Source organism: Antedon mediterranea, chromosome 3 (genome assembly GCF_964355755.1).
Source record: "Antedon mediterranea chromosome 3, ecAntMedi1.1, whole genome shotgun sequence".
Classification (NCBI taxonomy): domain Eukaryota; kingdom Metazoa; phylum Echinodermata; class Crinoidea; order Comatulida; family Antedonidae; genus Antedon; species Antedon mediterranea.
The window spans coordinates 29,149,976-29,163,013 of NC_092672.1; the positions used below are offsets into that span (position 1 = coordinate 29,149,976).

A 13,038-nucleotide genomic window follows, 5' to 3' on the forward strand; every position below is an offset into this window, starting at 1 on the left:
ATCTACTGTATGAAAAATTTACAGTATCTACACTGGCCCAAACTTTTTCCCCTCCCTCTGGATCCTGTAATGCCTTTCTGTACATCTACTGTAAAGAACACTACAGTTTTGAAGTACTAATCTGTCATTTGAACTACTATATTCTGGTCCAATGGACAAGGATCACACTACTGTATGTCCACACTATAGTTTCAAGTTCTAATCCATCATTTGAACTATGCTAGCCCAATGGACATAGGTCAGGCTACTGTTTGTCCACACTATAGTTTCAAGTTATAATCTGTCATTTGAACTACTATATTCTGGTCCAATGGACATGGGTCAGACTACTGTATGTCCACACTATAGTTTCAAGTTCTAATCCGTCATTTGAACTATGCTAGCCCAATGGACATAGGTCAGGCTACTGTTTGTCCACACTATAGTTTCAAGTTATAATCTGTCATTTGAACTACTATATTCTGGTCCAATGGACATGGGTCAGACTACTGTATGTTCACACTACAGTTTCAAGTTCTAATCCGTCATTTGAACTATGCTGGCCCAATGGACATGGGTCAGACTATCGTATGTCCACACGATAGTTTCAAGTTCTAATCCGTCATTTGAACTACTGTATGCTGGCCCAATGGACATGGGTCAGACTACTGTAGGTCCACACTATAGTTTCAAGTTCTAGTCCACGTCATTTGAACTATGCTGGCCCAATGGACATGGATAAGACTACTGTACAATGTCCACAGTACACTATAGTTTCAAGTTCTAATCCGTCATTTGAACTATGCTGGCCCAATGGACATGGATCAGACTACTGTCCACACTATAGTTTCAAGTTCTAGTCCACGTCATTTGAACTATGCTGGCCCAATAGACATGGATCAGACTACTGTCCACACTATAGTTTCAAGTTCTAATCTGTCATTTGAACTAAGCTTGTTTGTGATACAAAATTATTATTATTATTATCTCCAAACAAATATTTTACATTTTTATTTTTTTACTACTGTACAGTATTACTATCAACCTGTGTAATTACAGAAATGATGTCTAATTAACCCAAAGACTTTGAGTGATAAATCATTGCTTATTATAACTCATGCTCTATGTTTTACTATACTGTATTAGTATAACGTTTATAAACATAAGGGGTCAGATAAAGGTCATCAGTATAAGGATAAACTTTAATTATGCAGATTGAGATATCATAAGAAGAAGTCATTAAAAAACACAAACTACCCACTACTGTACTAATTATAAAATGTTTTGCATTTATCAATATTTCTGTACACTGCATGATTGTGATCTAATATGTAAAAATAAAACTTGTTGAAAGGCAATACAAATGGATATGTTGGAAAAATTACAATACAAATACAAGAATGGCTTTTTCTTTTATAAGACATTGGTTGTACAGTACTGTAAACATTTATCAACTTTCACAGCTTTTTCCCTGGGATTAAATTTGGTCACTCATAATGAAAAAAAAAAGATTTAAAAAACCATTTAAAAACCCCTTTTTAATGCCACAAGTAGTATTATACTGTAACTTAACAGTACTTTGTTTTTCGATGTATAGTATTAAGTTACAGTAGGTTTATTTATATATTTATTTAAACAATATTTTACGAATGTGGTCCATCCAGCCGAAGCTGATCATTAGGGACCCTCACAGAAATACATCATGACAAGACATAAACATGTACAGTACAGTAATAATAATAAAAATTTAATTAAAATAAATATAATTTATAAAGATAAAATAAAGCACAAACAATTTTACAGTGGAATAACTCATTTATCAAAATATAACTTCCTAGACGTCATTTTATACAAATTTCTTATATAATTTATCATCTATCTAGTCAGTTGATTTGTACAATTTGACAAAATGACATCTTAAAAGTAGTTTAATCAGAAAACATGTGGAACTTGTCATTTATCATTTCCCATCAACATGTTAACTACTGTATATTATTTTACTCTCTGACATTCTTTTAGTAATGATCTTATTATTCATACTGTATTACCATTTTTATAAAAAATATCAACTCGCATGAAAATTTTGTATTCTCATTTTTTAATGTTGTTATTCAAACGTCAAAGCCGCATTATACTGTAAATACACATGTACTGTAATCCACTTAATCATAAAATCTCAATGTATTCTCATACATAATAAACTTTAATTAATAAGCAATGATCATATTAACAATATTTATTATTGAAAATACTCTATTTTCAGTTAAAAAAAGTGTCTGTATCATGTAACACTAAACAGTATCATTTAAAAGTTTATCCATGTTATAGGAACTCACAACAGGTCAACTTTCTTAATATATAACAAGCATTCAGTTATGGAATTCACTCCCCTTTTTTGTTCAAAGCTCCTCTTCATTACAATTATTTAAACAGAGATCTAAAGGCTACTTTTGTGAAATTCTTAGATTAAGAGAAATTTAATTTGGATATTGTTTGTGTATTATGTTTAATTAATTGTGGTTACCTTGTTTATTCTGTTATATTTTTATAGGACCACAATGGAAATAACTTTGCCGTCTCGGTACTTTTTTGTGTTTTTATCCTATGATTTTATATCAGAATAAAGAAATAAAAATAAATAAATATTCAATCTAAAATGTGCCATACAATATACACATGTTAATCTACTCAAATCTTACAATCTCATAAATCATACTGTACAAAAAATAATTGTTAATAAACAATGATCATATAACAATATGTATTGAAAATAGTTTATTTTAAAATAATAATCAGGTTCTCTTTTTCAAAAGGTCTCTCAGAATATAGAAAAAAATCAAGAATCATACAGCAATGGTGAGGAGTTTGATGCTATAAAGCTCTGTCTACACTATCAAACTTTATTTGACAAAAAAAAATGGACATACAGTACTACAGAATATCACTACCATATTTGGGCACATTACACTTTTTTTGTCAAACTAGTTTGATAGTGTAGACAGAGCTTAAGTAATTATTAATTACGATTAGGTCTACAGGATAGATGGATATGCTGTGTATGTGGCGTAGTAAGAAGAGTTCAGTAATAGTATCGTTCAACTTCATACTGTACACAAATACAAAGTCCGCTCAAGTCTACATGTACCCTAACATTCCAAAGAATATGAACAGTTGATTGATTGATTGAATGGACATTAATTGATGACATTCACTACAATGACAATTAACAATACATCACTTGTAATGTGTTTATGTTAAACAAGTATTCAATGGTGGCATAATACAATACAGTATACACATGGTATACACAATTAAAATCTTTCAATTCATTCATTGTGTAGTCATGTATACAATGACCTACTGTACAAAGAATAAGGGCTAACACAATTACATGAACAATTAAAAACATTCATAAAAAAATAAAGAATAAGTGTCTTGTGCATGGTTTCTTCAGTCTTTTTTAGTAAAAAATTGGTGACGCACCAGTGACTCACTGTACTAATCAGCCCGCGATATTTCTTTTCGTACATAAGTTGGTGACACCAGTGACCTCATGATGTCACCACAAAAAAAATGAATATCATACAGTAGTCATCCATAAGGTGTGACGTAGGAATTGACCAACTACAATTCTTTAATACAAACGCTTTCTGATGAGCCGTCTGTGAAGTGGAGTGGATTAGACAATGGACCTATAAATTAACTAATTTATAGGTCCATAATTAGACTATGGACTTTGTATGTCGATGTACTGTATGGGGTTCGAATCCTATGATTAACTTTTTATTTTTATAGTGAGAGAGATTATTTTTAGAGGATTAGGTTAAATTTGGAACTTAAAGGAAGTAGTTCGGCTTTCTTTTCACATTACTGTAGGAGTCCCCAACTTATGTACGAAAAAAAAAATTGCGTTCAGCTTAGTGTTCTGGTGTTAACATCTCAACAGGATTATTTTTACAATTTTACTAATATAAATAATAATGGAAATATTTGAAATTTATCAACTTGACAGTTACTGTCACACACAAAACCAGTAACTGATACTATAAGAAAACATGATAGATTACAAAACATTAAATGAATGTAACCGGACACTAAAAAATACTGTATTCAGGGTGTGATTGGCAACCTATCTAGCTTATTCCCAATGGACCTCACTAATCCTTAGGGATAGACCATGTAAATAAAACTATGTCAATGAAATTGACAGCATTGTTATTTATGACAGTTTATTAATCACTAAATTTAGGATCTGTTTCTGCTACATAGCGCCCGAAAAAAACATTCATTTATTTATAGGCCAAACGCATTTCTGCTCCTAAATAAATCCTTTAGATTTGTGGTCGATCGTTATAATAATTAATGTTTCAAAATGCAATACAATCCGGCGGTCCAACATTCAAGATACTAGTACAGCTTTCAATAACCGCTATTTTGTGTTAAAGCGGTACCAGTTAAATGGCGTTCTAACACCGAATCAATTAACCGTTATTTTCAGGATGCCATTAATAACCGGTTATTATAAAATATTTTTTCTGTTTCTGCTGCCAAGAAATTGGGGTTAATTTTATTCACGATTTAATAATTGGTTCTTTTTTTCGCAGCACAAACAGGACCATGGTAATTTATGTTTCTAGACGCTTGAATTGAAGCTTTTAAAAAAGATTTTAAGTCAGAGGAGAAGGAAATATCTGACTACATCTTGTATATTTTTGTGGACAAAACCAGACAACTACTGTAGGCAAAAAATCAACAAACTTGTGACATTTTATCTACCTATGTTTACAAATCTCATTGTAAGTAATTAGCTACAGTACTTTGCACCCAGTGAGCCCTTATTTATCTAGTCAGGACAAAGTTAGGCCATTGAGATTTTCCCCATGGCTAGACTGATGAATTGGTTACACTTGAAATCAACCTCAACTGAAGGTTTTATCAACAATATTTTCAACCTACAGTACTGTATGGCTGGCAGATTCAATTCAACCAGATACAATACTGTACAGTCATGCTCTGAAGTAGAGCTTTTCTAAAAAAATGTTGACCATGCCTTGTTCAGTGATTTCGAGCTCGTTCCTCGTGGGTGTCGCTTTCGATGCCCGGCATGTAGAACAAACCGGAAAAGAAATTCGTTTTTGCCAGTGGCCATCTAACTATTAAATTCTTGAACTTTGACTCTTGTTATATTGTACTGTGTATTGTGATATTTTGTATGTTTTGTAAGATCATTTTAATCCAGACCTTTTTATTTGAATTGCCCCGTGTGGGATGATTAAAGAATTTTGAATTGAATTGAAGTGAAAGATTGACATTTTTGTGGAGGTGTTTCCAGAATATAAATGAAAAAAATTTAAAGTAAAAAGTGTTTTTAATACTCTAGTACTGTTCGAGTAGTATTATTAGTAAACAGTAATAAAAATATAGAATCTATCTACAGTATGTTCTTCCTTTTACATTCCAGTATGACCATTTACACATAACATGGATGGAGCGGACAGGTGGTTTCCGCTCAAGATAGATAAAGATTCTACGTGGGACAAGCTACAGTATGAGGTTTTCCATTTTCCGTTGCTGCTCATCAGTGTAAATTGCTCTTTAAATTTAAGCAAAGGGCTTAAAAATGTAAGGGCGCTTGGGTCAACTGGGCCCCTCATATGGCCGGATACCATGTACTGTACTGACTGTATAATGTTGGTACAGTATCAGCGTCCTTTAATTTATTCCTGTTACAGTTTTTATACTGCCCATTGATACTGCATTTACAGACTAGAGTTAACATTACATATTCAGTGAATTAAACGTATTAATAATTATTTTACTTCTTGGTAAATACGGGAAAACATCAATTTATAGCACCAATGATTTAACAATAAATTGTGTGTATCACTATCAGTATCAGTATAAATGAATATTATAATACAGTACAGTACACCCCAAAAATCTAGTCTTATCAGTAGTACTGTACTACTATCATGTCCAATTAAAATGTAACAGATGTAAACAACGACTTGTGAAATATCGAACCAACAATTATCTGTCTGCAGTTATTCAAATCCAACAGTACTACTATACTGTACAAGGTACCTACTATTATACTGTACAAGGTACAGTACTGTAAACATACAGTACTGCTATTATACTGTACAAGGTACAGTACTGTTACTGTAAACATACAGTACTACATACTGTACAAGGTACAGTACTGTAAACATACAGTACTACTGTACCTGCACAGTTATTAATATTTCCAACTGGCAATGCATAGATCTGTATGGGTCTGTAGTATGTAATGTGCTACCTACCTGAAAGGGCAAAAAAGATAATTATCTTCGCACTTCAAAACCAACTGTTTATAATAATAGTAATCCAAGTCTGTCCGTTGAACATGCATTAATTGGTGTGATCAGTCGTGTGAGCCTGGAGTACTCGTAACCATATGATATCTACGATTGTCTCTTAGATCCACCCGCTTCAATGGGCACAACACAGGTAAATGAGCCAGAATATCAAATGAGCGAGAAAACACCATGGCCAGCATAATATAATTGTAACGCTTGAGCGATCACAGTGTATAATGACACTTCATGCTTGACTGACACTGATGAAGTGGGCGGGGCTTAAATGCTTTGTTATTGTTTACTGCAGGTACCGTGGCACCTTGATTTTATCTGCAGTAAAGTCAATTGGTTTCATTATTATTAATTAAAGACACAATTCCCTGCAATTTTGGACGCTTTTAAAATGATTAAACCAGGTATTCCTTGTACTTAATACTACGTTGTTAATGTTCTATGGTTAATTTAATACAAACATTCCAAATCCAATCCTCCTTATTTCTCCGGGAGCCTCACAATTTTCATACAGTACAATCCGAATGTACCCAAAATTGAGGTTGCATCGAACATTTTCTACCCTAGGACAGTATTGTATGCTCTCGGACCTAGCCGGGTAATACCCATAAGGTATGAACTATATAGGCCTAGCCTTAATTACTGTACTGTAAAAAATGAATCTACAATCTAAACTCTACTGTTCACAGAAACTACTGTGTGGCCTTAACAGACGTTTCTTTGAACTTCAGAACTCTGAAGGTACTGTAATGTACAGTAGAGCTTATTCATCTAAAATCACAGTATCTACATAATTTACCCATAATTATGGCATTCTAAGCTTATGCCGTCCAACTTTTCATATAATGATTTGAGAAAGCCTATTGCAAGTTATACAGTAATTGAAATATGCAGTGTTACAATCAGTTAACACAAAATGACTGTAGATACAGTAGTAGTTAACACATTGTACAGTTACTACCATCTTTAGACCACCTTGTTATATCATACAGTTAACATTAATATTGCGAGATTTTAGAGCCAGCTATCTTACTGTATTTATTCGAATAAATGCCCTGGGGCGTTTATTGTTTGGGAGGGTTTTACGAGGGGCGTTTCTTGTTCGGGAGGGTGTTTAGAGGGGCGTTCATTTGAGGGAGGTGTTTATTCCTTTATGCTGACGACACAACAGTACTTTATTCTAACAAAAATGTCCAATCCTTATTCAATACTGATCAATTTGTCCCAATATTTTGCCGCTAATAAACTTTCTCTCAATCATAAAAAATGTAGCTTCATCCTCTTTGGGACCCCACAACTACGGTATTAAAATCTATTGACTTATCAGCCAACAAAATTACCATTGACAACCATGATATAACTTGTGTACAATCAGCTAAGTTTTTAGGTGTAGTAATGGACAGCAATCTAACTTTTATTCACTAAAAAGAAGTAGAAAATAAAACTTCCAAAAGCGTTATCATCTAGGTTATCCTCATTTGTACCCCTTAATATTCTTCAATCAAACCCTTTACTGCTTCCTCATTCTTCCCTATTTGAGCTACTGTAACATTGTCTGGGCCAATACTTGCATATCCAACCTCAGTAAACTGCAAATTATACAAAAGAAGGCTATCAGGATTATATCCGGCGCTCCACCACGGTCTCATTCTTCCCATTTATTTTCAAACCTTTAATCTCCTTAAACTCACTGATATAAACTTAATGCAACAAGGCAAATTTGTATTCTCCGCCCTGCATTCCACTTCTCCAAATCATTTAAGCAATATGTTTATTTGCAATTTTTCTATTCACAATTACCCTACACGTTCTAGAACAGATAGTACAGTATACACATACCTATCCACAACACCAATTATTTTCAAAACAGTATTAGATACTCCGGTCCATCAATGATGAACAGTTTACCACCCCCAATTACAAATGCTGTTTCAATTTTCCAAAAAAATTTAAACACCTATTGTCAAATTGAAATTTGTTGAATGCAATAGTGCGTTTATTCAAATGAAGGCATTATTCAAAGAGGAATGTTTATTTTAATAAAGGTATATTGTGTTATCCATTATGTATTACTGTACTTTGTTGATGGGTTCATCTTTAAAAACAATGTCTTGTTCTTTTCTTTGAACCAAAGCTTTCTTTGAATATGGTCAGAGGAATTAACTTTTGTTTCCTGTTTTCAGTAACTAAATGTTTTATCACGACTTGTAAGTAAGTATGTTAATCATGTGCTCATAATTTAAAATGATTGAATATTTCCAAACACAAGCCAACCATTGTAAACCGTTCCAAATCATAACTATCACTTCTTGTGTTCCCATTGTTTTATTCATATGAGCGTAAAATCATATTATTATGACATTTCACATTCGAAAACAAAAATGGTCAATAATACAATTATATAATGATAATGTAGTTCAATGTTCACAACATTTATTTTTTAATTGAACTGAATCTTTATGAGTGCAATGGTACAAATAAGTTCATGAGGTCAAAGATGAATGGTTATTTAACATCATTTCATCTTTCTCCAAAATAAATAATTTGTTGAAGGAAAATAAATAACTTGTTTTACACACATACTGTAATTTTAATGAAAGTCTAGGCCAAGGCCTCTATTTAATAAAACAGCTCTCCAATTTTGGCAGGTACAGTACTACTACTAGTATACTGTACACAACAGGTTGATTCAAAAGCGATCAAGAGACTAGCCTCCGACCTGTCGCGCATTCCAATAGCTCATAATTGTAACAAGAATAAACTGCATAACAATACTGCACGCGCATACCAAAATTGTACTCCTAAAGGGCCCAATAGTTCAATGGAATAGTTATTGAATATCATGTGACCCACAATCCTTCAATCAAATTACAAGTATCTATTCATATGCATTATAATAATATTGGACAAATTACAATCACAGTACTACGGAAACTATTTGGTTTTTATTCTTATTCTGTAGTGTAATAAAGTTTTTAAAATTTTAAATGGTTCTTTTACACCTGTTCAGGCATGTTTTGTTTTCACATTAAATTTTGTGCGGCTTGCTACGCGTACTGTAGCCACGTGGAGCGGCAAAGTTGTGTTTTGATCTAACCAGGTTCCCATTACTGGGTGGAGAGAGGCAAACACGCAAGTAAATATCTCGCATAAGAATATAAGCAATGCGGCGAGAGTTGGATTCGAACCTCAATCTCACGATTAGTAGTTGAACGTCCAACACAATGCGCCACATGCCCTTGTGATACAGTATACTGTGTAGAATCATCAAACTTCCCTACCGATCTAAAAGTTAAAAAATTTACTTTGAACAATCAGAAAATTTGATGAAAAGATTTATAAAGAAAAAACATTGTTGAATACTGAACTGAAGTAGTTTGGTGAGACTGAGAGCAAGCTGCTTTTATTAACAAGCTAAAATAAGATTTAAAACTTTACACCTTGAACTATGGTACAAATTCAAGTTTATTTTTTATTCTCTAGTGAAAAGTGTTTATTTATTTTGAGATAAGAAAACTTCACACCTAATAACTTTACAAAGAAAATTATAATCTGTAAAAATAAGTTTAATCTTAAAAATTAACGTCCCAGAAGCATCCATGCGTGGGTGTACAGGAATGTCTACCCCTACCTGGTTTTGTGTTTGTATTAAGTTTATAAATTCTTTTTTGAAAGAAAACAAATCGATGGGAGGAGCAGAAAGTACAGTATTAAACAGTACAGTACCTCGAAATCTTAAAATATGCAATAACAAAAATTATTAGTTTAAAAAATAAAACACAGTTTTTGGTATATAATATAAAATTTCATTGTGTTTTTGTGCAATTTTGTAGCTACTGTATGCAAAATTCAAATTGTTCCAAAAAAAAATATATCACTTTAGTCTGTGGTCTTGTTTCCGAAAAAAATAAACAATTATTAAACCATGTGAATAAAACATGAGAAATTTCCAATTAAACAAGAAATGGCAGCCTGTGAAAGTTATTGATTGGGTGTTTAACTTTAACGCCATTCAACCAGTTATCGCTAATTGCAAAATAACGGTTTTGATTGACCACTGACCGTCAACTACTGTCGCATCTTTAATATTTGTCTGCCTCACATTGCATTTTGGGTAAAGTTAACTTTTTTCGTCAACGACTACCCAGTAATTTAAACAGTTATTTTGGGAGGACAAATTAAAAAGAACAGAAATGTAGTAGATAAAAATTTTACTTTTTTTACTTTACAGTTCATTCATCCCTTAGCAGCAAAAATAGACAGTGCTGTATGTTGTTACAACACAAATATACAGTAATGCACAGTAGTATAAACAGTATGTTGATGTGTAGAGTAATAAACTATAGGTGGATGTATAGGCTACTTTAGGGAATACTAAATCCTTGAAAGTTGTGTACTGTATACAATAGGGATACTGTATGGTACTGACAACATTAAAATACCAAGTATTTATCTACTGTAGTTAATAGTGAAATTAAAATATGGTTGTTGAACGTAACTAAAGCCATAAGTCTTTTATTGGGCTGGCATCCCAGAACATGCTAACTGACATAGAACCGGAACATCCTCTGTAGTCAGCCATTCCAAACAGATAGCAATTTTAAATTTTGCGCAAAAGTACCTGTATGATTTGCATAATGTTTTCTAAAGGACACACATTCGAGAAATTTAGATGCGAAGTGGAAGAGAGTGACAAAACATGCGTAGTGTTCTTGTGTACTGTAACAAGAATAGACAGTCATGCTGCATATCAAAATTCAATGGGACTATAACGAAATTCAATGGGAATACAGCTATACAGTATATTGAAATGCAATGGGAATATATAATGAAATTCAATGGGAATATAATGAAATTCAATGGGAATATAACAAAATTCAATGGGAATATAACCAAATTCAATGGGAATATAACCAAATTCAATGGGAATATAACCAAATTCAATGGGAATATAATGAAATTCAATGGGAATATAACGAAATTCAATGGGAATATAACGAAATTCAGTGGGAATATAACCAAATTCAATGGGAATATAATGAAATTCAATGGGAATATAATGAAATTCAATGGGAATATAATGAAATTCAATGGGAATATAACCAAATTCAATGGGAATATAACCAAATTCAATGGGAATATAACCAAATTCTATGGGAATATAATGAAATTCAATGGGAATATAACAAAATTCAATGGGAATATAACAAAATTCAATGGGAATATAATGAAATTCAAGGGGAATATAACGAAAATCAATGAGAACAATGAAAATGCAATGGCTATACCAAAATTGAACTGCTACTTCACTGTACTGTAGGTGTGAATGGCATGCAAAAAAGAGGTTCTGTATGATTAAACTGTTTAGTATACAGTACATACAGTAGGACATTGCACTGAGTGTAAACAGTAGTCTATATAATAAGGTCCAACCTACAGTATACTGTAACCAATCTTTTGTGATGGTCAGGATGATGATATTACTCTTTGGCTATATCACTCATTATCTTGTTATCCTTATTTCTAAAGATACACCCACTTCAAATACTGAATCACAAATATAAAAAAATCCCAAGGTTGTGGTATAAATAAACACTGCAGAATTAAAATATCAATTTTACAGTCTGAATTCAGTACAGTGCACATCAGGGATATGCAGTACAGCTGGAATGCATAGAATCTGTCCATTTCAAAATATTAGAGGTTTTGCAATCTTACTTACTTCTTATACTGTACCAGAAATGCTTTGGGATTTGTAATTTTAGCATGACATGTCCTAATATAGACTCTTTTCCCAGCCGTTTTTTGGGTCTACTGTAGCAGCTGGAATCAATATTAAATTATAGTGGAGTTTCTATTTTCGCAAAACTGTCGTCCTTAGAACTATAACTGCTGCTTGCTTTAGCTTCTGATTGAGTAGTCCTAATGGGACGTAGCAGGCTAGAGCAGCAGCGTGAATAAATGTATGGTAAATTTTGGAGGATCTAGTTTGTGAGTTTAACAAAGAATTTTAAACACAATTTTACATTGAATTCAATTATTAATCTCTCTGAGGTCAAAGTCAAGGTTATTGTAATTGTTGAAATAATCAAAATGAACTACAGTACAGTAAAGTAATTTAATAATAAAAGTAATTTACTAATATAACTGCTTCGCTCAGGCTAAGGTCAAATTTGATTTCACAAAACTGGTAAAAGGTTGTTGATTTTTTTCAAACTCTCATTAGTAAAGCTAACACAATTTCCAACTAGTCACATGCACATAGGCCCCGTTTTTGCTGCCAATCCTAAATATACCGTATAAATATACCGTATATGAAATTCGTGCACCGTTTCCGCTGCACATACTTCGTGGGTGGGCTGTAAAGAAGTTGGCTTTCATTACCCAAAATGCATTTTGTGAGACGGAAGTATGGATTGACCTCAGGGAAAAATTTCATTTTAAAATTTTGTTTAGCAATATTGCGAATCAAACTGATTTTTTAGTAGAGAATCATAGTTTTCTATCGTATTTTTTGCTACACAATTGTAGAAATGTGTAGCAAGAAGGTTGTTTTGTATAGCTTTTTGCTATGCTAGTACACTGGCGAAATTATTTCCTGGACCTACTGTAGAGTCTTGTGTAGTGAGGTTTATACCTGACAAAAACAAAACAATGATGGTTTCTCAAAACGTTGTTGCTATTGCTTTCTATTTTAAACCTAATGAGC

At 32.7% G+C, this 13,038-nt stretch overlaps 1 protein-coding gene across 2 annotated transcripts in view; it reads right to left on the reverse strand.

The window, feature by feature from the left end:
- LOC140045161 (uncharacterized) overlaps window positions 1-13,038 on the reverse strand; it is a 57,792-nt gene that overhangs the window by 41,453 nt on the left and 3,301 nt on the right. The window contains exon 1 of one of the 2 annotated variants that reach the window (XM_072089939.1): window positions 6,282-6,475. The exons of the other annotated variant lie outside the window; for it this stretch is intronic. The gene's annotated coding sequence lies outside the window, so the exon portion shown is untranslated. Of the gene's footprint in view, window positions 1-6,281; window positions 6,476-13,038 lie in introns of those variants that run through there. 2 annotated transcript variants of the gene reach the window in all.